The sequence below is a fragment of the Jaculus jaculus genome, chromosome 17, assembly GCF_020740685.1.
Source record: "Jaculus jaculus isolate mJacJac1 chromosome 17, mJacJac1.mat.Y.cur, whole genome shotgun sequence".
NCBI lineage: Eukaryota > Metazoa > Chordata > Mammalia > Rodentia > Dipodidae > Jaculus > Jaculus jaculus.
Window position 1 is genome coordinate 55008699 of NC_059118.1, and position 25849 is coordinate 55034547.

Below are 25849 nucleotides of genomic sequence, written 5' to 3' on the forward strand. Positions count from 1 at the left end.
CAAGACATTTCCTCAGGTAGAAATCTAAAAGATCTACAAACATAGTAAGGAATAGCCATGTTCCCTTACTACAAAGTTTTTGTGCTAATAATAATCATGTTAGGGCTGGAGAGCTGGCTTAGTGGTTAAGCACTTGCCTGTGAAGCCTAAGGACTCCGGTTCAAGGCTCAATTCCCCAGGACCCATGTTAGCCAGATGCACAAGGGGGCGCATGCATCTGGAGTTTGTTTGCAGTGGCTGGAGGCCCTGGCGCGCCCATTCTCTCCCTCTCTCTCTCTCTCTCTCTCTCTCTCCCTCTTTCTCTCTCTCTCTGTCACTCTCAAGTAAATAAATAAAAATTTAAAAATAATAATAATAATAATAATCATGTTAAAAAGACATGTTAGCCAGGCATGGTGGCACACTCTTTTAATCTCAGCACTCCGGAGACAGAGGTAGGAGGAATGCCGTGAGTTTGGGGCCACCCAGAGACTACACAGTGAGTTCCAGGTCAGCATGGACCAGAGTGAGACCCTACATCAAAAAAAAAAAAAAAAAAAAAGAAAAAAACATGTTAAGAAGGGGGCTGCCGTGGTGGCGCACACCGTTAATCCCACCACATGGAAAGCAAGGGTAGGTAGGTAACCTTGAGTTCAAGGCCACCCTGAGACTACACAATGAGTTCCAGGTCAGCCTGGACTAGAATGAGACCCTACCTCAAACAAAAAAAAAAAAAAGACAAAAGGGGTACTGGAGAGATGGCTTAGCAGTTAAGGCTCTTGCCTGCAAAGCCAAAGGACCTAGGTTTGATTCCCCAGATCCCACATAAGCCAGATGCACAAAGCGTCATGTGAGTCTGAAATTCATGTACAGTGGCTAGAGGGTCTGGTGTGTCCATTCTCTCTCTTTATCTGCCTCTTTCTCTCTCTCTCTCTCTCTTTTTCTCTCAAATAAATAAAAATTTAAGGGCTGATGAGATGCTTAGTGGTTAAGGTGTCTGCCTGCAAAGCCAAAGGACCCTGGTTCAATTTCCCAGTACCCACATAAGCCAGATGCACAAGGTGGCACATGCATCTGGAGTTCGTTTGTGTGACTAGAGACCCTGGTGTGTCCATTTTCTCTCTCTTTCACCTTCTCTCAAATGAATAAAATGTATTTTAAAAATTTTTTAAAACATTACTTAAAAAAACAGATTCAAGGGCTGGAGAGATGGCTTAGAAGTTGAAGCACTTGCCTGAGAAGCCTAAGGACCCAGGTTCAATTCCCCAGGACCCACATAAGCCAGCTGCACCAGGTAGTGCATGTGTCTGAAGTTCGTCTGCAGCAGCTGGAGGCTCTGGCACACTCATACTCTGTCATGTAAATAAATAAAAAATAAAATTTTTAAAAGATACAGCAGCCAGGCGTGGTTGCCCACACCTTTAATCCCAGCACTCAGGAAGCAGAGGTAGGAGACCACCCTGAAACTAGAGTGAAACCCTACCTCAAAAAAAAAAAAAAAAAAACTTAAATAAATAACAAAAGCAAGGGATGGTAGCACATGCCTCGAATCCTAGCACTTGGGAGGCAGAGGCAGGAGGATAGCTGAGACTACATACTGAATTCTAGGTCTCCCGGGTTAGAGTGAGATTCTACATAGGAAGGGAAAAAAAGGAAAACAAACAAAACAAAAAAAAAAAAAAACAGGCGGGGGTGGAGGCACAACACTTGGAGGCAGAGGTAGGAGGATCACTCTGAGTTCAAGGCCACCCTGAGACTCCGTAGTAGTGAATTCCAGGTCAGCGTGAGACCTTACCTTGAAAAAGAAAAAAAAAAAAAAAAGACAAATGTCTGTTTAATAACTCAGAAAAAAAAAAACCACAAACCAAGTATTAGGGCTCATGCCTACAATCCCAGCACCCGGGCAGCTAAGGGAGTTCCAGGTCAGCCCGAGCTACAGTGAGAAAAAAGTGCCACAAAAAAAGGAAGGAGGAAGCCGGGCGTGGTGGCACAAAGCTTTAATCCCAGCACTCGGGAGGCAGAGGTAGGAGGATTACTGTGAGATCGAGGCCACCCTGAGACATAGTGAATTCCAGGTCAGCCTGGGCTAGAGTGAGACCCTATCTCGAAAAGCCAAAAAAAAAAAAAAAAAAAAAGGAGGAGGAGGAGGAAGGGGAGACAAGAGAAAAAAGAGGGAAAGGATAAGGAGCAGGTGGGAACAGGCTCCCGGAAATGGAGTCACCAAGGGACAGCAAGATGGTGACAGACTTATCCACATTCCCCAAGAAACCACCCAGTCATTATCCCTTCCTTGCCTAACAATGCCCCCCAGGTCATGATTTCCTGACCCCTCATCTTACCTGGTCATTGTTCTGGGGTCACACCCCAGCTATCTTAGATCTCCCCTAAAGAAATTTATTTTTTAACTTTTCCTTTCCTAGCCTTTCCCGACTGAAGAGCTGTATAAAGTGCACTATCCGGAACCTCAGGTTGCCTGTGCTCGGCTCCTGAGAGTCAGACCTGGCAGCTTGTGCTTTTCCAGATAAAAGCCTCCATCTTTACCTCACAGTGGTTTGTGTGGTCTTCGTCACTCCTGAACCTTTCATAAGAAAGAAACCAGTTAGTAAAGCTAACGAACTTCCTGCAAAACTCAACTGAAGGTCATGTCAACATACAACTTGCCCAGATCCTGTGCTTAGCCCCCAGTACAGCCAAACAAAAAAAAAAAAAGAGTGAATCCAGTGTTCTACAATAGTTAACAGGTCAGTTATTGTTATTTATTTGAGAGAGGGAAAGAAGCAGGCAGAGAGAGAGAGGGAAGGAGGGAGGGGGGGGAGGGGGAGAGAGAGAGAGAGAGAGAGAGAGAGAGAGAATGGGCAAGCCAGAGCCTCCAGACACTGCAAAAGAACTCCACACATATGTGCCACCTTGTGCATCTACCTTACATGGGTCCTGGGGAATCAAACCTAGGTCCTTTGGCTTTGCAGGCAAACACCTTAACTGCTAAACCACCCCAGAAAATTCTCTTTTAGTTAATCCTTTCCCAGCCCAGTGGTTTGGTCAGATTGTGGATGGGTGGGGGTTGCTCAGATTAGGTTTACAAAGGGCTAGGAGGAGACACAAGTGTTTTCAAGCTTTCCTCCTCCAACAAAGACCATCACCTGCCAACAGGCAAACATTCTGAGGCCAAAGAGATGATGACTCAGCACATCTTGATAAATTCTAAGATGTCCCACAAACACACCCAAGACAAACAGGCCTTTAAGTTTCCTAAGGAGGAACAGCCGCTGGCATTTCCCACCTTGCCTGCCATTGGCACACGCTCCTGTCTGACTTTAAGAGGCTTCACAAAAGAGTTATGGCCCCCAACTTCCTTGACTTGAATTAAACTTGGCTTCCACTTCTGAAAACTCCAAGTTTTTATTTTGTTTTGTAGTCTCACTAATACTTTTAAATGAGAGATGCTGTGAAAGGAAAGGAAATTCCCCGCAGCTGCGTGTGAGCATTCTGCCAACCGAGGCGCAGGAAGAAGCTCTCCCACGTCAGAAACTTCCAACTGAGAGATTTGCAAACCAGCAGGGGAGAATGGATGGAGCCCAGGGAGACGTGTGCAAGTAAAAGAGCTACAAAAAGCTCCTTTTTGTATCCAAGTCGCAGGGGCTTCTGGAGGCCTGTCATGCTTCAGCGATCGCTGCCCCTCCCCTTCACCCCTCTCTAAAGCCACCTTCCTCCCCACACAGGCTTGGGGATCCAAGCACACATTCGGCCGCAGCCCTTCTTAGCCTCCCTTTATGTGACCCCATCCCCAGGCCTCCCCAGCAGTCTTTCTGCCACAACTGGATAAAGGAAAGCAGCTTAACGGGGTAGCAACCATTTTCCTCGACTAAATGAAGTCCTGGAGTTAAGCTGCACTCCTAGGAAGGAAGTGACAATCACTTTGGCAAATGAACGTTTTATTTTCTGTTACCCGCAACATGATAACCAGGGCAGTCAACAGCTAAAAAGTTCGCGGATGAGCTCTGCAGTTGTTTTGAAAGCTATCAAGAAAAATCTGGCTCTACCCTCATGGGGGGGTAGCTAATTTAGGTCAATTGCCATCTGAGTTTTTAATTTCTATATTGATAGTTGAAAAAAAGAGGCGACCACCTTCCCTTATCATAATTTCAAGTGAACAAGATCCAAAGGAACAAATGTCCCATAATCATCTTGTAGCCATCCCCTCCTAAAGCGAGGAGGAGTTTACAGCTTGGATATGACTCTCCGTTAAGGGCTCCCTCCCTGTCAAAGGTCTAGAGTTAACACTGAATAGCCCTAAGCCAGTAGTATTCTGGAAATTATTAATGTTCATTTCAGGGCCCCCACTTACCTCAGAAATGTAGGTAAAATGCATACCCCTTAGGACCAGCGTGTGCCCAGCCCAGTAATAGCTGATCACATGACCAGGTGAATGGTACAGTCACATTGAGGTCACACTTAATGAGGTCTTCACTAACACAATGACGTGAAACCTCAACATCACAAGAAACTTGAAGGCAGGAAAGTCAAAAACGTGTCCTCACAAGATATTTCAATAGCATGGCTTGGGACAAGCAAATTCACTAGAACACGCGTGCATACTCCATATTCCCACAGTATTCAGAGTCCAACTACATTATACTATAGTTTGAACCTTACCTAAACTATTTCACAACTGATATCTTTCCAGGGAACAGCAGTTCCCTCCTCAGCACCTACTGGCATCTGCAGTTCTTTTGTAGGTGGTTGTGGGTGTGCCCAGGCTTCTGCAAGCAGATCTTGAACCACTTCCCATGGGAAAGGTGAAATCAACACTCAGGAACGTGGCAGGTGCGGGAGCCACCTTAGGAGGGGACTGGGCGGTCAGGAGACAAGCCCAGGGTCGTCTCTCTATCTATAACCAGAGGATAAGGTTCACCATCCAGCAAGTTTTAACATGCCCGTATTAATGCCTGTATCACAGCAGCTGATGACTGGTGGCAGGGAAATGCCCCCAAAGTGGAGGGCACAGTTATGCTTATCGGAGCACCTCATCACCCCACCAGGAATGTGCAGCTCACTTTGCAGCAGGTAACACGGAGGTTTTAGACAAGGCCCGGCAAGCTTCCTGGTAACTCAGCTACTAGGTTGGCAGGGAGCAATTTTTGGTCAGCTGACATTCAAGTTTTTATTGACAGCAGCAATTTTCTAGAAGGTACATCCCCAGGAAAGGACTCATATGAGTGCGCAGGTGTATTAACACAACTGTTTCTCATCTCCTCAAAAAAGGTAAAACATTAAAGCCACAAAATCTTTGAAAGCATCACAAGAAAATGTTCGGCCTGCCGGGCGTGGTGGTACACACCTTTAATCCCAGCACTTGGGAGGCAGAGGTAGGAGTTAGAGGCCATCCTCAGACTATATCATGAATTCCAGGTCAGCCTGGGCTACAGCAAGGTTAACTACCTTGAAAAATAAAAAATAAAAAAAAAAAGGTTTGTACCAAAATTACTCAGAAAGGTAGTAGAAAGGGCTCCTGATAAGACTCCTGCCACCCATAACACCCTAGGCAGGAGAAACCAGGTTCCGCTCAGGGCCACCAGGCAGAGAACAATGACCATGAAACTGCTGTTTCCTTAGGAGGCCCTGCAAATCAGCCCTTCCCCAGGGAGAGGATGTGGCGTTCCCTGTTTGCTGTTTTCCTTTCATTACTTCGATTCCAGGGTGCGCATGAGAGGGGGAGAGGTGGGAGGGTATCAAAGTAAAGGTAGAGATTGGCATTTTATTTGTTCTCTGTTGCAAGTTTGCTGTAACTAAAAGGTAACACAGGCTTGTCAGAGATTATCCTAAGGGCTCTAAAGGAAAGGTGATGTATTTAATGACTCCACCCCCAGCAAAGTGCTTCATCCGCACACCACCCCAGGGAACTCACAGCCCCATTTGTCCTCTTGAGCTCCAGACACTTCTAAAGGTAAAGGAATCCAGGAGGTTATGAGTGACAGTTATAAGAGATACAGAGGACCAGCACTGACCTTTAACTTGGACTCTCCCACCCCACCGCACCACCTTTCCTGTGACTATGGCCTTTCCAGCGGGGAGAAAGGAAGTATCATCCCAGGTGGCTAAGAGCCTAACACGCTCCACTGTTACAGCCTGTACTGGCCACCACCCATGCCCTCCAGCTTCCATGAGGCAGAACTTTCGCAAAGACTGGAATGGAGAAGAGGTCTAGAAATGCATTCATTTAAAATCAAAGAGGGGCAGGGCGTGGTGGCGAAGACCTTTAATGCCAGCAGACATAGGAGGATCGTCCAGGGTTTAGGCCAGCCTGAGACTACATAGTGAATTCCAAGTCAGCATGAGCTAAAGCTTAAAATGACGGGGGTAGGAGGGGGAATATAAAACATGTTTGGAAAAAGCCGGGCGTAGTGGTATACGCCTTTAACCCCAGTACAGAAGTAGGATCACTATGAGTTCAAGGCCACCCTAAGACTACATAGTGAATTCCAGGTCAGCCTGAGCTAGAGCGAGACCCCACCTCGGAAAAGCAAACCAAAAACCACAAACACACATTTGTCCTGTGTGAGGTGGGGGCTCAAGACCCAGCACCACAGTTAAAAAAAAAAAAATATATATATATATATATATATATATATATATATATATATATATATATATATATATATATATATGAAAGCCAGGCATGGGGATGCATGCCTTTAACACCAGCACTCAGGAGGCAAAGGTACAAGGACTGCCATTAGTTCAAGACTACCCTAAGACTACATAATTGAATTCCATGCCACTGGGACTAGAGTGAAACCCTACCTCGAAACACCAAAAAGAAAAATTGAGTAAAGGAAGGGTGGGGGGAAGCTTAATCAAAACTAAAAGAGAGTATGAATAAGTCATATGGAAACCTACTTGTTGGACAACAGTACATCCAGAAGCCATAGATTATCACGAAAAATTTTTCAGTGCCAGGAATGGAATACCTTCCAGTGACTTGTTGGCCAGGGAGGTCCCTAATGCCCCCAAAACATTATAGGCCATTGCCGAAGCCCTTGGCTTCCCACTAGGAACAGCTAGAGGGTCAGACCCTATTGCTGAAGACTCCTCATGTTTGGGCTGCACAATCACTGAGATATCTTGCTAGAGCTGAGCCAAAAAAAAAATGTTGCCACCATCTGAAAAGAGAAGCTTCTCTAACCAAAAATGAGACTAGTAGTATGGGTATGAACATTAAAAAGTGAGGGCTGGAGAGATGGCTCAGCAGTTAAGGCACTTACTTGCAAAGCCAAAGGACCCAGGTTCAATTCTCCAGTACCACATAAGCCAGATACACAAGGTAGTGCATGCATTTGGAATTTGCTGGTAGTAGCTGGAGGACCTGGCACACCCATTCTCCCTCCCTCCATCCCTCTTCCCCTCCCTCTCCTTCTCAAATAGAAATTAAAATATTTTATGCCATGGTAGAAACCAACTGCCCTATAACTGGACTGGAGGCCTGGTCCATGGGAGGGAATACATCCCTGATACTGAAAAACCTACATCAGGGGTAGTCATGGGCTCTAGGGGTGTATCATCTGCTGCTGTCTGGCTAAATGTATATACTATGCTCATCAAACTGCCCAATAAGCACTTCTCTTCATATTCATACCTATATATTCATGCTACTCTCACTTTTGGTAGAGAACCTTCTCTTTTCAGATGGCAATGACCTTAGGATGACTCAGAAAGCATCATGGTGCTGGGAAAAAGTTAACAGGAGTGCTCAGCACTGTAATATCTCTATCACACCTTCCAAGGCTTAGAGTCCACTGCGGAAGAGGTGGCAGAAAGAATGTAAGAGCTGCCACCCTGAGACTACATAGTTAATTCCAGGTCAGCCTGTACCAGAGTGAGACCCTACCTCGAAAAACCAAAAAAAAAAAAAAAAAGAATGTAAGAGCCAAAGGAAGGGTAGGACTCCTTACAACATGCTCCTCCAGACACAAAATGGCCTTGATATCCACGACCTCACAATGTCTGACACTACCTATACAAGACCATCATAACAGGAGAAAAAGATCATGACATCAAAATAAAAGACTGAGAGGAGGAGGGGATATGATGGAGAATGGAGTTTCAAAGGGGAAGTGGGGGAGGTATGGCATTACCAAGGGATATTGTTTACAAAAATCATGGAAGTCAAGGAGACCTTGGCTACATAGTGACTCCCAGGTCAGCCTGGGCTACAGCAAGACCCTTCTTTGAAAAAAAAAAAGAAAAGAAAAAAAAGACAGTGAATGAGAAGCTGGAGGCAGGATGATGATGACTCCAGAACATGGAAGGTGGAGTATGAAGGATTTCAAGTTCCCTATCAGCCCTGGCTGCAAACAAGTTTTAGGGGCGCAGGGTGTGGTAGAGAGTAGTAAGTGGGAACATGACTTTACCCTATCCTGTAAAAGAAAGACCACGGAGAACATGAGTGTTGGCCCTTAACTCCCACTTGCCAAACACAATCTAGGCATGCAGCCACAGCTATATCAGGACCTCAGGGTCACCTTACATTGTTAAGACCTTCTCAATTGGCCAGAATGTGTCCTATCCAATGGGTCTCTCTGTAGTCAAGAAGTGACAGCAATCCCAAAACAATATCCCTTCAGAAAATCAATCTCACAAAGGCAGAACTCGTCTCTACACTAGTACTCAGCAGATGGTCAAATTTATTTGGGGCTTGAAGGATGGTTAAAGCTTTTGAGACCTAACTGTGAAACTTTAAAAACAGAAAGCTCAGTAGTTAAAAGGCATTAATTGGGAAGACTGCTGAACAGGGTTCAATTCTCCAGTCCACATAAAGCCCCTCACAGGCCACTCATTTGCGGTAGCAAGAGACCCTATTTCAAAAGTTTGAGAACAAAGCCGGGCGTGGTGGCACACACCTTTAATCCCACCACTTGCCTTTAATTCCACCAGAGGAAGGAGTTCAGGGCCATCCTGAGATACTACATAGTAAATTTCAGGTCAGCATGAACTAGCATGAGACCCTACCTCGGGGAAAAAAAAAAAAAAAGTTTGAGAACAGATTAACTCCTCTGGCCTCTACATATGTGCCCATTATACACACACACAAATTAAATCAATTCAATTAAATAAATAAATAATGTTAAAGTAAAAACAGGGGAAAAAAAAGAATGCCTACCTAAGTTTGTGGTGCAGGGCTAAAGAGACACAAAAATTTAGCACTCTAACTGCATCCAAACAAGGTTAAGCCCACAACACAGAAGAGGGCCCTGTTAAAAGACAAGGGTTGGACTGGATCAGGCCAGAGCTATGAGGACAACCAACTGGTCCCGTTCCTTAGTCTTGTGCTTCTAAAGGGCAGACGATGTGCCAACTATTTTAAAGCTCTAACACACTAATTCTGTAAACAATAATGGCTACAGCCTGCACACTGCGCACTGGAATGGATTCCTCAACTTGGCCTCATCACTTATGCAGCTGATGAAACAAACACTGACAGCTTTTTTGCATTTGTAAAGGCCCCACAGCAGCTGTGGTGATCCCACCATAGAGCAATGAATTAAGCCTGAAACCCAGCTGGGTCTGAACAGAAGCCTTTTTTGCACAATGCAGCAAGACTATCATTGTTAACCTAGGCATTGCTGGGAAATATTCCGCATTACATTATAGGGCAGTTCTAACTCAATTCTTAAAATTAGCTCTAATAAGCAATTTTAATTTTAGCAAGAGGAATGTGGCACTTGTTTTTCAAACGACCCAAGTATATGGAGTAGGTGATAGGTACGCCATAAAAGCAACTCAGCAGTTGAACAGACTTCCAGTTACTGCAAAGTTTAAAATATTAACTCCTTCTTAGACACATACACACACACCTACTTGAAAGGTGAGGCGATCTCTAACCTACTAAACTCTTGATTATTTGGTCAATGCTAAGGAAATATAAAATACAGCCTCATATTAGGTAAGCCAAATTAATAAACACTGGCATTGGTTTGGAACACAGAACCATACATGAAAACTGGAGTGTGAAAAGCATGGTTAACAGCTGGGTAGGGTGGCACACGCCTTTAATCCCAGCACTTGGAGGCAGAGGTAGGAGGATCAGAATCGCCATGAGTTCAAGGCTACCCTGAGACTACATAGTGAATTCCAGGTCAGCCTGGGCTAGAGCAAGAGCCTACCTCAAAAAAAAAAAAAAAAAAAGTAGGGTTAACACCATTAGTAAAGAAATTATTTTCTTTTCTTGGGGGGGGTGTTCACTAGTAAAGAATTGTTGACAATATTAATAAATAAGATTTCAAATGCTGAGCTGGAAAGATGGCTTAGTGATTAAGGCTCTTGCTTGAAAAGTCTAAGATCCCAGGTTCAATTCCTCAGTACCCATGTAAGCCAGATGCACAAGGTAGCACATGCATCTGGAATTTGTTTGCAGTGGCTAGAGGACATGGCATGCCCATTCTGTGTTTCTCTGTCAAATAAATAATTTTTAAAGATTCCAAATGCTGGCAGACACATTGGTTCTCAGTTTCCTTGCACCAGGAGCCTTGAGTAAAGAACGAATACGCACACCAAGAAGGGCACAGGCGCCAGCGCACTCCTGCACAGAACGCGTCCCAAGCCTGGGGCCACAAGCCTTCAGCGGCCTGCACCACTCCTCTTCTCCTCGCCACCCGCCTTCTCTGAACACCTGAAATGAACAAAGTTCACCCAACTCTGGTCAGAGAGCACACCCTCTCAACAACTTCACACCAACTCATGAAGAATAATAAATCTGTTAAAACGGAAGTATCAAAATAAAATCTGCCCTATCCCGAGTCCTTCAAAGAATATCCAGTTCATACATGCAGAATGTGTTTCTAGTCTAACAGGCTTGTAAGTGACAGGAAAATCGGGCCAGGAGTGGTGGGCCACAAAAGCTCTTGGGAGGGAGAAGCACAAGAGGCAAAAGTTCCAAGTTACCCACAAAGATAGGAGGATGCCTTGAATTCAAGGACAGCCTGAGACTACACAGTGAATTCCTGGCCAGCTTGATTCACGCAAGAGCCTACTTCAAAAAACAAAGAAATAAATAGTTCAAAGTTAAGGCTGGGGACAGTTCAGTGGCTAAAAGCACTTACTTCTTGACATAAGTAGCAACAAACAAGAGAGATCCTGCCTCAAACAAGGTGGAAGGTGAAGACTAAAACATCAAAATTGTCCTCTAACCTCTGCAAGTGCACCCTGATACATGCATGTACCCCAATTCCCCACCACCACCACCCCACACAGAAGTTCAAGAATGACCACCATGGGCTGTTTGAAACCCTATGTCAAACATCCTCTCTCCAACCACAAAAAGAAACACAACTTCGAGGTAAACAGTCATTTAGTCCTTTTCACAAGCTTTACAGAAATAGCCATAAGAAAGTCAAAAACTAGCTGGGCATGGTGGCACACACACTTGGGAGGCAGAGGTAGGAGGATCACTGTGAGTTGAAGAACACCCTGAGACTATATAGTGAATTCCAGGTCAGCCTGGGCTAGAGTGAGACCTTACCTCAAAAAACAAAAGAAAAAAAGAAAATTAGTTTAAAAATGCCAAATGTGGTCCTATACCTTAACCACTAAGCAATCTCTCCAGCCCTATAAATTTAAAAAAAAAAAAAAAATTTAAGGACTGGAGAGATGGCTTAGCAGTTAAGGTGCTTGCCTACAAAACCAAAAGACCCAGGTTTGATTCCCCAGTACCCATGTAAAGCCAGATGCACTGGGTCTGCAGTTCCTATGCAGTGGCTGGGGGCCCTGGCATAGCTATTCTCTCTCTGTTTCTTTTGTTCTCAAACAAATACATAAATAAAGCCTGGCATGGTGGAGGCAAAGGTAGGAGGTTCACCATGAGTTCCATGTCAGCCTGGGCTAGAATAAGACCCTACCTTGAAAGGGGGGGAGGAGAATACATTTTGGGCTGGAGAGATGGCTCAGCAGCTAAGGTATTGGCCTGCAAAATCTACCATTCCCCAACACCCACTTAGAGTTAGATGCACAAAGTGACACTGGCATCTGGAGTCTGTGTGCAGATAGAGGTCCTGTTGAGTGCATTCTCTCTTTCAGGCCAGCCGGTGCTAGAACAAGACCCTGTATCAAAAACAGAAATAAACTAGGCATGGTGGCACACACCTTTAATCCCAGCACTAGAGAGGCAGAGGTAGGAGAGTTGCCCTGAGTTCAAGGACACCCAAAGACTACATAGTGAAATCCAGGTCAGCCTGAACTAAAGCAAGACCCTACCTTTAAAAAAAAAAAAAAAGATGGCTTTGCCATTAGGGCGTTTACTGGCAAAGCCAAGGGACCCAGGTTCAATTCCACATAAAGCCAAATGCACAAGGTGGCGCATGTATCTGGAGTTCATTTGCAGTGGCTGAAGGACCTGGCACACCCCTTCTCTATATACCTGTTTCTTTCATTCTCAAATGAATAAAATATTCTTCAAAAGATTTTTAAGGTAGGGTAGGAAAATAAATCCCTCTCCCCGACCCCCACCCCAAAAAAAACAGGGCTGGAGAGACAGCTCAACAGTTAAGGCACTTGCCTGCAAAGGCTAACAACTAAATTTGATTCCCCAGGACCCACATAAAGCCAGATGCCCAAAGTGGCTCACGGATCTGGAGTTCTTTTGTAGTGGCTACAGACCCTGGAGCACCCATTCTCTCTCTCTCTCTCTCTCTGCCTCTCTCACTCTCAAATAAATAAAATATCTTAAAAACACACCTGAACACCCCACAAGGAGAAAGTCAACTGTGGTAAAATGAAATCCCACCACTAAGCAAGCAGAATGCTCTAGCATAAATGTGTGTGAACAGTGCCGTCAGAGCTGGGCATGGTAGCACCCACCTTTACTCTCAGTAATCAGGAGGCTGAGGCATGAGGATCTCTGAATTCAAGGCTAGCCTGGGCTACAGAGTGAGTTCCAGATCAGCCTGGACTAGAAGAAGACCTTGCCTCAACAAAGAAAGTGGCAGCCAAGTACTGAGAAAACTGAGTGTGTACAGCACCATCAGGTGAGGTGAAAGAGCAGACGTAGAAAGCCAGGAGCCCAGGGCACCACTGAACAGGATGAAACAGCCACACCACAGTAAACACAGTTAGTGACGGGTATGTGCAAAACTTCCCCAAACATGCAAACATGTGTCCACACAAAACCTGCACACAAGTCAGGCATGGTGCATGCATGTAATCCCACTTCTCAGAAAGATGCAAGAAGGATCATCAGTTGAAAGTCCTCCTTAGCTACATAGGGAGTTTGAGGTCACCTCCATCTATATGAGGTCTTGCCTCAAAAACGGGAAAATGAAGGGAAGGGAAGGGGGAGGGGAGGGGAAAGGAAGAGGGAAAAGAAAAGGAAGAAAGAAAAAGAAAAGGAGAAAAGGGAAGAAGAGAAAAGAGGCTGGTGCTGGTGATAAAACTCAGAGAGCACTTGCCTAGCATGCTAGCATATGTGAGGCCCTAGATTCAATCTCCAGTACTAGGGGGGAGAAAAAACAAAAAGCATAATCTAAGTGTCCATCAAATGATGGATGACTGATAGATGCTCAACCATATAGTGCACTGTGGTTACTTAAGCCTTTAGGATGAATGAAAGACCAACACATGCTACTACGGCAGACTGCTCTTCCTGAGACTCACCTGTAGTTGCATGATTGGTCACAAAAGGCAAATCCTCAGCAAGAAAGATTTGTGGTCGTCAGAGGCTGGAGGTGGAGGGGAACTGGAGTCAAGTGGGAACTGATCACCACTGGCATAGTTTCTGTGTTGTGTGACAAAAATGTTCTAAAAATTGGCCATGGTAATGGTTGCACAACTTTAGAAATATACTAAAATTCATAGCTTTGTTTAAAAGACATCACCACATTCACATTCAAAATTACACAGGGAAAGACTGAGATGCCCAAAAGGCCTGACTTTGATTTAACCTACCACTAACATGCCAAAAAAAAAAGAAGAAAAAGAAGAACAGCTAGGGACTGAAGAGATGGCTCAGAGGTTAAGGCATTTGCTTGTTAAGATTAAGGTCCCAGATTCAATTCCCAATACCCATGTAAGACAGATGCACATGGTGGCACATGCATCTGGAGTTTGTTTGAAGTGGCTAAGTTCTGGCACACCTGTATTCATTCCCCCTCCCTCCCTCCTCCCTCTCTCTCACATAAATAAAAAAATTAAATAAATAAATAAAAGCCTAGGGCTGGAGAGATGGCTTAGCAGTTAAGGTGCTTGTCTGCAAAGCCAAAGAACCCAGGTTTAATTTCCCAGGACCTACGTAAACCATGCATAAGGGGCACATGCATCTGGAGTTTGTTTGCAGTGGCTAAGTTCTGGTACACCTGTATCCCCTCCCTTCCTCCCTCCCTCCCCCTACCCCCCTCATAAATACAAAAATTAAATAAATAAATAAAAACCTAGGGCTGGAGAGATGGCTTAGCAGTTAAGGCGCTTGTCTGCAAAGCCAAAGGACCCAGGTTTAACTCCCAAGACCCAAGTAAACCATGCACAAGGGGCACATGCATCTGGAGTTTGTTTGCAGTGGCTGAAGGCCCTGCAGGGCACCCTCCCACCCCACCCTCCGCCTCTTTTTAAAAACAAAATAAAATAAAGAACAGCTAGAAAGCTAGCAAGCTGAGGCTAGCCACCCACGTCAAGTGCTATTTTAGAGACCGGCTCAGTGAGAGTAGCGCTTGCCTGGCACGCAGGAAGCCCTGGTGGGACCCCGGCGCCCAGTACTGCATGGGAGCTCGCCTTGCAGCCACGGCAGAGGAAGCAAGAGGATTAGATGTTCAAGGTCATCTTTTCCTATAGTTAGAAGCTAGCCCCTGCTACATAAGACACTGAGGTATAGCTCAGTGATGGAGTGAGTGCTGGCCTGCCATAAGCCTGGCCCTGTGTTCCAATCACACCACCAAAAGAAAGACACCCAGGCTCAGTGGCACACATCTGCACTCCCAGCTACTGGGAAAGCTCAGACAGGAGGACTGCTTCATCCCAAACGTTTGAAGCCAGTGTGGACAGCACAGTGAGACCCAGCTCAGTAAGTAAGTGCAGTGATGGGAGACTTGAGCCTCCAAACGAGTAAAAACTGCTATCCCAGGCTTTCTAAATTCCTTACAGCTATGCTTTGTGCTAAATGCAAAGCAAGAGTCTAATAGACTGTTTTCATTTGGTGCCTACTCTGACAAGTCCCTTAAGTTAGCTTTAAGACTGTCCCTAAGTTCATAAAGTAGCAGGAAGTACAGCAAGTTCTGCTGAGCAGCACTAGGAATCTTGGAACATTCAGCACAGAGGATTACTTACTGCTAATGGCGGGAAAGAAAGCACCAAGAACTACATTCCTTGAGAGAGAAACCACCCAAAGCTCTTGTGGACCATATATAATGCCTGCTCAGAGAAACAAGCTGTTCCCCTGGCTGAGGTGACATCTTCTCTTCTTTACAGAGATGACCTCCATGTACAAAAGAAGAAAAGGACACGCTTACAATAGGTTACCATTAAGGTCTTAATTTGTATTAAACAACTGTAAGCAAATACTGTTTGGCTGTAAAAGCTTTGCAAGTCAAAGATAATGGCCTTCCTGGGTAAACTGACTGTTCCTTATGATCATCATTATTTATATTCCCAAGAGGGTTTGCCTACTGCTTCAATAAATTCTCAAAGAAATAACATGACAACTTCAGCAAGTCTCCTGGAAGGAGTGGGGGAAGGGTGGTGAGTAGAAAATGTGTTTCATCCTAGTCTTTGTCAGGTGTTGGGATTGCAAATGACATCATTTAATTAACACAGGGGAAAAGGAAGGAAAAATAAAAAAAAAAAAATCAGGCTCATCTTCATATGCTACCAAGTCAGACCCATTTTCTCCCACCTCCAGTGCTCTCCAGCTTACCTAGGCAGAAAGAAGACCCATTTTATTAGCATCATTAGAGTTCTGATTTATCACAAGTACAGTGAGTGTGAGATACTGTGCCCTCCTCATCTCATCTAGATAAAAACTCCATATAACATGAAGCAAGTTCAAATCTGTAAGAAATAACTGATGATGAATATAGGGGAGAGGGAGAGGCAAAGAATGAAAAACAAGGATTCCAGGACCTCTCTCATCAAGAGACTTGGCCCAAGACTTAGATACTCCTACAGCTGAGACTCTGGGACAAGCCAGCGATCCAAACATGTTCTACATTTACAGATCTCCTTTCATTCTGGTCTACCACCTTTCAGATTCCAGCCTTAGTTTAAGCCACGACGTTTTAGAATTCTAGCAGTAGTTCTGAGGTTTAATTACAAATCAGAATGAGTATTTAAAAACACTTTTTAAATATTTTATGTATTCATTTATTTGAGACAGAAAGGGGGAAGGAAGAAGGAGAAAGAATAAATACAAATGGGTACACCTAGGCTCACTACAAATGAACTCCAGATGTATGTGCCACCTTGTGCATCTGGCTTACGTGGGTCCTAGGGAATGAAACCTGGGTCCTTTGGCTTTGCAGGCAAGCACCTTAACTGTTAAGCCAGCCCTCTAAGCCCTGAAGACATTTTTAAAATATATTTTATTTCTTTGAGAGAGACAGAAAGAGGCAGACAGAATGGGCACACCAAGGTTTCCAGCCACATGTGTTATCTGTCTTACGTGGGTTCTGGGGAATTGAACTGGGATCCTTAGGCCAGAACCTTAACCACTTAAACCATTTCTCCAGGTCCTGAAAACATTTTTTTTGAAATATTATTTTTTATTTATTAATTAGAGGCAGAGAGAGGGAGAGAGACAGAGAGTGAGAGTAGGCATGCCAGGGCCTCTAGCCACTGCAAACGAACTCCAGATGCATGCGCCACCATGTTCTTAGGCATGTGCCTTAACCGCTAAGCCAGCTCTCCAGCCCCTGAAAACATTTTTAAAGACACAGAACACTGCTGGGTGTGGAGGCGCATGCCTTTTATCTCAGCACTCAGAAGGTAGAGGTAGGATGATCGCCATGAGTCTGAGGCCACCCTGAGACTACACAGTGAATTATTCCAGGTCAGCCTGGGCTAATAAGACAGTACTTCAGGAGAAAAAATAAAAAATTTAAAAATTTAAAAAAAAACCAGAACTCTGATGTCAACTAACATCAAAAGAGTTCATTATTAAATCCAGAGCCTCGCTGGCTCCCTGCACAATAGTACCATGATAAACTGAATTGGCATTTAAATAGAAATATGATCTCTGCCACTCAGATGTAATCACCACTGGGGATTACTTTTCCTGAATCTTTAAAATTCTTCCAGATTAGAAATTCTGTCAGGGTGTCAATACCAATACCACTTAGCAAAAGTTGCCTGTAATTAAAGTTTTAGATCAAACTTGGAAAGCTAGCTGAGCCTGCCTCATGGCTCACTTTATTACTTTTTTCTTTTAATTGACACACCAGGGTCTCCAGCCACTGTAAACGAACTCGACACATGCACCACCTTGTGCAACTGGCTTACGTGGGTCCTGGAGAAGTCGAACCTGGGTCTTTAAGCTTCCCAGGGAAAAGGCTGAAAACGTGATGAGCCTAAATGTCAGTAAAATAATTAGGCTCATTATTAAGATAGTACAGGGCTGGAGAGATGGTTCAACAGTTAAGGCATTTGCCTGCAAAGCCTAATAACCTGACTTTTAATTCCACAATGCCCACATAGAGTCAAATACACAAAGTGGATAGAGCATGCATGTGGAGCCCATCTGCAGCAGCTTAGAGGCCTTGGCATGCATGCCCAGTCTCTCTCTCACTCTCTCTCTTTCATCCCTCTCTCCCTGAAGATAAACAATAAATATTTTTAATATATTAAGATGGTATGCTCTTTCCCACCTTACCCTTCAAACTCTTCCCTAACTCCATGCAATGGAGTCTTTGTAAAGCCCTAACGAACATTTCATGAATCTCAAAATACTAAGTAACTGCATTAAGCATCGAAAGCAATGGCCTCTGCCACCCACATCATCTCATCTGAAAAGGAGTCATGCGACAGATGTGGAGGGCCAAACTGTGTGATGTCACAACTCCAGCAAAGAAAGACAACATAACCAAACCCTTAAGGCAGATGAACACCATGTGCTACTAATTTAACTGGGAGCCCAGACCATGACTCCTTATTAAATGCCTTCCATTCACATTGGCTCTTTCATCCTCAACATCAAGACATTATTACAAGCTGAAAATAGAACAAACTATGCCTTAGTGCTCTGGGCAGTACAAGAATGGGAATGGGGCAATTTGGGTAATAAAACCACTGCACATTAAATTCCACCTAAAAAGGCAAAGATCATCCACAAGAACACTCTCCCCCACACACGCGCGTACGTGCCCCTCTCTACCTCTCTCTCTCTCTCTCTCTCTCTCTCTCTCTCTCTCTCTCACACACACACACACACACACACACACACACACACAGTTTCTTAACCACTCTGTGACATTCAGCCATCCTCACAGAGGAGGGGGAAAAAATTATCAATCAGTGAGTTTTCCACTAGTTTCAAAGGAATTCCTGGTGAGAAGGGAAGTGCTGGATTCCCCCCCACACCCCGTTTATTTCCATCCTTTTCCTGGGACATGTAGTAATTGCCAAAGATGATCTGGAAGCACATTCTCTTCAACCCTGAACTTGGGAGAGTCACAGCCACACAGATGAGTAAGGCTTAGTAAGTCTAGACAGTGATGCTTCATTTGTTATTCTGCGGCCCCCCCCAAAAAAAAATGAGCTTGAAAGACACATGAGGGAGATACAACTCTCCTTCCTTATAGGCAAAGAAAGAGAAGTGAGTGGATTTGCCCAATCTCACCACACTGCAAATATAAACAGGATCCTGAACTTCATCTGCCTCCACAGCCACGCTCTCCTCCTAGTGGCTTGCATCCATGCTCCCCATTCAAATTCTCTTAGGAAGAAGGCAAACAGCACAATGCTAGTAAACAACCAAACCTGCTTAACTTAGCTGAATGATCTTGCAAGCCACCACCCAAAAGGACCTGTTAATGGTACAAAGCCCACCTTGCAAAGAACTGAAATCACATGTACCAACAATGAGACCCCGTCACCTGTATTTCATAAACATCTCCTTCCATGTACTTACAAAGAAAATAACCTCATAAACACACACAAAAAATTATACTATTATAACCATTTTCTCTTTCCCTTCACTATTCCAGCCTTTCTGACTAGTGATACATTGTGTTCCTAAAGCAATTTTCTTTCACAAAGTACTTTCACATATCTTATCTCACTTAGTTTTAAATGCCCTCAGACAGGACAAGAAAAAAAAAGAAACTTAAATAAAACTCAACTGACATCTTTACAAGTGCCCAGATTGCTTTTTCTTTAAAAAAAAAAAAAAAAAAACACTTTTTCTTTATTTGCAAGCAGAGAAAGAGAAAGAGAAACGGGCAGAATGTGTGGTCTAGGGCCTCTAGCCACTGCAATTCCAGAGGCATGTGCCACTTTGTCCATCTGGCTTTGAGTAGGTACTGGGAAACAGAACTTGGGTCATTAGACTTTGCAGGCAAGCGCCTTAACCACTAAGCTATCTCTCCAGGCCCCCGTATTGGTTCTCACTCTAGCCCAGGCTACCCTGGAACTCACGTAGTCCCAGGCTAGCCTTGAATTCAGGCAATCCTCCTACCTGTCTCCCTAGTGCTGGCAAAATAACTGGCAAAACAATGATTTCTGGTGCTTCAAGGTAAGGTTTCCCTCTAGCCAAGGCTGATCTGGATACACTATGTAGTCTCTGGCTGGCCTTGAAGTCCCAAGCAATCCTCCTACGGCTGCTAGGATCAAAGGTGTGCACCACCACACCAAACAGGGAGGGAGAGGGGGAGAGTCTGAATAAAAATGAGTGCACCAGGGCCTCTAGCCATTACAAATGAACTCCAGAAGCATGTGCCATCTGGTTTACGTGGGTCCTGGGTAATCAAACGTAGATCCATAGGTTTTGCAGACTAACACCTTAACCACTAAGCCATTTCTCCAGCCCCCGCCCCCACAATGGGTGTTGTTTTGTTGTCATTGTTGTTTTAGGGTCTCACTGTAGCTCAGGCTGACCTGGAATTCACTATGTAGTCTCAGGCTGGCCTCCAACTCACTGACCCAAGTGCTAGGATTAAAGGTGTGTGCCACCACAGTGGTTTTTAATGGCTATAAGAACTCAGTTGACAGCACTTGGGAGGCAGAGGTAGGAGGATTGTTCAAGGCCACCTGAGACTACATAGTGAATTCCAGGTCAGCCTGAGCTAGAGTGAGACCCTACCTCAAAAACAAAGAATTCAGTTGACACAGACTTCACTTGACCCATTCCCCTTTGATGGCTTATCCACAGGCTTAGTTAGGGCTGCTGTACAAAATGTTGTCTTGTGCAGCCAGCTTTGTATGTTTTTTTTTTTAAATGTTTTTATTGTGCACGCCTTTAATCCCAGGCAGAGGTAGGAGGATCACCGTGAGTTGGAGGCCACCCTGAGACTACATAGTTAATTCCAGGTTAGCCTGGACCAGAGTGAGACCCTACCTCAAAAAAAAAAAAAAAAGTTTTGATTTATTTATTTGTAAGCACAGAGAGAGAGAGACAGACAGACAAAGAGAGATCTAAAGACAGAAACATAGAGAATGGGGAGAGCCAGACGTCTAGGCACTGCAATGAACTCCAGATACATGCATCATTTTGTGCATTTGGCTCTATGTGAGTACTGGGGAATCAAACCCGGTTATTAGACATTGCAGGAAAGCACCTTAACCACCAAGCCATCTTTCCAGTCCTATATGTTTCATTTGGCACTAACTTCAAATTCCTCAGTGTGGAATTACTGACTCAGATACCCACTTTACCATTTGATCTCTTGTGCCACATTGCTTTCTAGGAGACAGGAAGCACTAATCTATGGCTCTATGCATGGTGCATGTTAAAAACCAGTAGAAACTGGGCGTAGTGGTGCACACCTTTAATCCCAGCATTCTGGAGGCAGAGGTAGGCAGATCACCTTGAGTTTGAGCCCACCCAGAGACTCCATAGTGAATTCCAGGTCAGCCTGAAGAAGACCCTACCTCCAAAAACAAAGAACAAAAACAGTGGATTTGCTTGTTGGCCTTCAAAAACCAATACAGGCAGGGCGTGGTGGCACAGACCTTTAATCCCAGCACTTGGGGGAAGTCCTGGGGTAGGAGGATCACCATGAGTTACAAGGCCACCTTAAGACTATACAGAGTAAATTCCAGGCCACTCTGCCTCAAAAACAAAACAAAACAAAACCATTTTATTTTCATAACTGAGTTAATATAGAAATGCAAAAAGCAGAGCTGGAGAGATGGCTTAGCAGGGGCTGGAGACATGGCTTAGTGGTTAAGGCACTTGCCTGCAAAACCATGTAAGCCAGATGCACAATGTGGCTCATGTGTCTGGAGTTCATTTGCAACAGCTGGAGGCCCTGATGTGCCCATTCTCTCTCTCTCCTCTCTCTCTAATAAATTTTTTAAAAATGTTCTCTCTCGAGTGTTCCATTGTGCAAACAAGTAGGATTACATATGCTTTACTTATATAGCCTCTTAGAATTTGATTAGCTGTAGATTGTGGCCAGGGATGGGATATTTTCCAGTGAGTTCTTGGCCAGGGAGGTCCCTGATGCCCCCAAAACATCATAGGCCATTGCCGAGGCCCTTGGTTTCCCACCAGGAATAGATGGTAAGACCCTATTGGTGAAGACTCCATATACTTGGGCTATAAGGACACTGAGAAATACCGCTGGAACTGAGCTGATAACCTCCTCCATGCAGATCAGCTGACAGAAAGCTGGAAGAAGCCATTCTGCATGCAGTTCAATAGGAGAAAGAGAAATCACCAGTGAAAATACTCAACAGTGGACACTGCAAGTCTTATATTTGGCCAGCCAGGCCAAATGAGCCAAGGGCTGTAATAGTGGCACATCTGTTATGGGGGAAACCAACTGCCCTCTAACTGGACTGGATGTCTGCTCGATGGGAGGGAATACATCCCTGATACTGAAAGCTTAAAATAGGGGTAGTCAGGCTTCGCCACCAAACTGGACGTGTTTGCGGTTTCCTTGGCTACCTGGGCCCCCGGAGCTCAGTCGTGATGCCCATCCGTGCGCTCTGCACTATCTGCTCGGACTTCTTCGATCACTCCCGCGACGTGGCCACCATCCAGTGCGGCCACATTTTTCACCTGCAGTGCCTGATTCACTGGTTTGAGACAGCACCAAGTCGGACCTGCCCACAATGCCAAATCCAGATTGGCAAAAGAACCATTATCAATAAACTCTTCATTGACCTCGCCCAGGAGGAGGAGAGTGTCTTGGATGCCGAATTCTTAAAGAGAAAGAGAAACAGGACCATCAAGCCATTATCGACACTCTGCGAGACACCCTGGAAGAACGCAATGCCACTGTGGAATCTCTCCAAAAGGCCTTAGACAGGGCCGAGATGCTGTGCTCTGCTCTGAAAAAGCAGATGAAGTGCTTGGAGCAGCAGCACGACGACAGCAAGCAAGCCCGCGAGGAGGCCCGCCAACTCCGGAGCAAGATGAAGACCATGGAGCAGATTGAGTTTCTACTCCACAGCCAGCGGCCTGATGTAGAGGATGTGATCTGAGACATGGGTGTGGGACAGCCAGCAGTGGAGCAGCTGGCTGTGTACTGCGTGTCCCTCAAGAAAGAGTATGAAAATCTGAAAGAAGCGCGGAAAGCCTCAGGGGAGCAGGCTGACAAGCTGAGGAAGGACTTGGCCTCCTCCAGGAGCAAGTTGCAGACAGCCTACTCTGAACTGGACCAGGCAAAGTTAGAGTTGAGGTCGGCCCAGAAGGACTTACAGAATGCTGACAGGGAAATCACGAGCCTAAGAAAGAAGCTAACAATGTTGCAGCAAACCTTGAACCTGCCTCCGGTGGCCGGCGAGACTGTCAACCGCCTGGTTTTAGAGAGCCCAGCCCCCGTGGAGATGCTGAACCTGCAGCACCACCAGCCATCCTTCAGCGATGAGCTTGGTCTCAATGCCACCTTCGACGTCAATACCCCCACAGCGCGGCCCTCCAGCTGCCAGCACAGCCACTCCAAGAAGCCCTGCCCCGAGAAGGCACACTCTCCTACCCAGGACATCCTCAAGAAAATTCCCACAGGCCCCAAGAAGGAGTCCCAGCTTTCACTAGGTGGTCAGAGCTGTGTAGGAGAGCCCGATGAGGAAGTGACGGGTGCCTTCCCTCTCTTTATCCAGAATGCTGTCCTGGGTCACAAGCAGCCCAAGAGGGCCACAGCAGAGTCCTGTCACAGCACAGATGTGGTAAGAATAGGCTTCGATGGACTTGGAGGCCGAACAAAATTCATCCAGCCTTCGGACACAGCCACTATCCGTCCACTGCCTGTTAAGCCCAGGGACAAGGCTAAGCAGAAAGTGAAGATAAGGACTGAGCACGCTCCCTCTCAGGCCAAGCTGGATGCCTTCCTGTGGCGGTAAGAGTCATGTGAGCAGTGACCACATTCACGCCTCCAGTTAGCAGGCCAAGACCTGGCCAGGCCAGGAGCCTTTCAGGGGACGGCTTCTCTTCCCGGACCAGCCCTGAGAGCAAGAGCAGACAAGTAGAGAGGGCAAGAGTAACACCCCAAAACTACTTCCTGCACTCACTCTGCCCTATGACACTGGACTTTACTTTAGGAGCTGACACGACCAGTTTACAGTTCCAGTGAGCAGGCTCAGATTTTGTTCTATGACCAGATGTGGCCAGGCTCCCGTGGCCCTGTAGACTAGGATCATTTGCTGACTGACTTGTGTGCATGAAAGTGCTTGAAGATTCTCAGCCAGCCAGCCTGAGCTTCTGCCTGCCTCTGGCTTGCTGCTAGGAATGGGGGGTGGTGATAGGAAAGAGTGGGGGCAGATTTCCATGTAAAATAAAAAAGCATCTTTTCAAAAAAATAAAAAATAAAATAGGGGTAGTCATAAGCCCTAGAGGTATAACATATGCTGTTGTTGCTGCTGTTGTCTGGCTAAATGTATATACTATGCTTATCAAACTGCCCAGTAAGCACTTCTCTTAATGTTCATACCCATATATTAATACTACTCTTACTTTTTCTTTAGAGCACTTTCTCTTTTCATATGGCAGAAGTGACAGAGGAGTACTCAACACTGTAATATCTCTATCATACCTTCCAACGTCAGGGTCCATTGAAGAAGAGGTAACAGAAAGAATGTAAGAGCCAAAGGAAGGGTAGGACTCCTTACAACATCCTCCTGCGACACAAAATGGCCCATGACCTCACAGCACCTGACACTACCTACACAAGACCATCATAATAGGAGGAAAAGATGATGACATCAAAAGAAAAGAGCCTGATCGAGAGGTGGAGGGGAAATGATGTAAAGTGGAGTTATAAAGGCAAAAGTGGGGGGAGGGAGGGAATTACCATGGAATACTTTTACAATCATGAAAGTTGTTAATTATTTTTAAAAAGTGTGAAAAAATTTTAAAGGGGGGGAAGTAGAGGTGGTTTAATGGTTAAGGCACTTGCCTGCAAAGCCAAAGGACCCAGGTTCAATTCCCCAGGACCCATGTAAGCCAGATGCACAAGGTGGCAAAGCTGAAGGACCTGACATGCCCCTCTCTCTCTCTAAAATTTATATTTTTAATATAAGATATTTCACAAATAAAAAGTGCTATTGCCATTGTGATTACATATAAAGTTTATTTTTAGACAGGTGTGATAGCACACACCTTTAATCCCAGCACTTAGAAGCCAGAGGTAGGAGGATCGCTGAGTTCGAAGCTAGCCTGAAACTACACAGTGAATACCAGGTCAGCCTGGGCTAGAGGGAGACCCTCTAAAAACTAAAAACATAAAAATTTTTTTTAAAGTTTATTTTTCCATGAAAATGAATCAATTACTGTGGCCACAATGGATAACTAAGAATGTTCCTGGAAGGCAAAGTCATGTATTTCACAAATACCTGTCCAAAGGCACGAGAGGACCTTCCACTATGAGGTGCTGGCCCCTGGGCATTCTAACAGTCCCCATGTATAAAGGCAAGGAGTCTGAAATTTTGAGTAGTTAGGCCATCTCTGTCCACTACAGCCACATCAAATCCATCCCACCATTAGGTGGTTCCCTAACTCAATGTATATTAACAGACTGGACAAGAACACCCATCCCTGCTCTTGTAGGTTAACACAGTGTGGTCCATGTAGAGAAACAATTCTAGCACCTAGAAGTTGCTGAGTGCCAACAACAAAGAGGCAGGGTCTGCCCGCTGGGACGGGGGATGTGGCAAGCTAGCCTTCCAGCTTATGAGGAGCAGTGAGTGAGCTCCTCAGCAAATCATCACTGGACAAGTAAAGGACAGGAAATTGCAAAGTCTGAAGCAGAATTCTGCTGAAGCCTGAAGTGCTGGACAGGATGGGGGCAGCAACAGTACAGCAAACAGGGATTTTTATGCTGTGCTGAGAACAAACTTAGTTTATACACTTAATCCTGAAGGCCACAAGGAGCCACTGAAGGACCATGGTCAGATTTTCAAGTTCTACTTCGAACATCACTGAACAGATTCTGCACCACTCTAATCTGAATTCTCCTCTTCTTTGTAAGTCACACCCAGGATGTTTGGAGTGTTGTTGTCCACGCAGTAGATGCTCAACCAGCAACACCGGTTGGGGGGGGGGGGGCAGATAACAACATCACCTCCTAATCTTTAAAGCCTTGTTCTAAATCCCACAGTGGATCTGTTGTTTGCTATGAATTCACTGGATTGATTTATTTCTGAGTCAGCTAGGAAGGCTGCCGGCAGGCCTGATGTCTCCAAGTTGGTGATTTCCCACTGTGTAATAATACCTTGAGCATTTGTGCAGCAGTGTGCAGTTTAC

General features: G+C 45.2%; 1 protein-coding gene and 1 pseudogene across 3 annotated transcripts in view; one reads left to right on the forward strand and one right to left on the reverse strand.

Moving 5' to 3' along the window:
• The window catches only part of Jarid2 (jumonji and AT-rich interaction domain containing 2), a 289580-nt gene that overhangs the window by 251997 nt on the left and 11734 nt on the right, over positions 1-25849 (reverse strand). The window lies entirely within an intron of this gene.
• LOC123455549 lies at positions 22040-23693 on the forward strand (annotated as a pseudogene).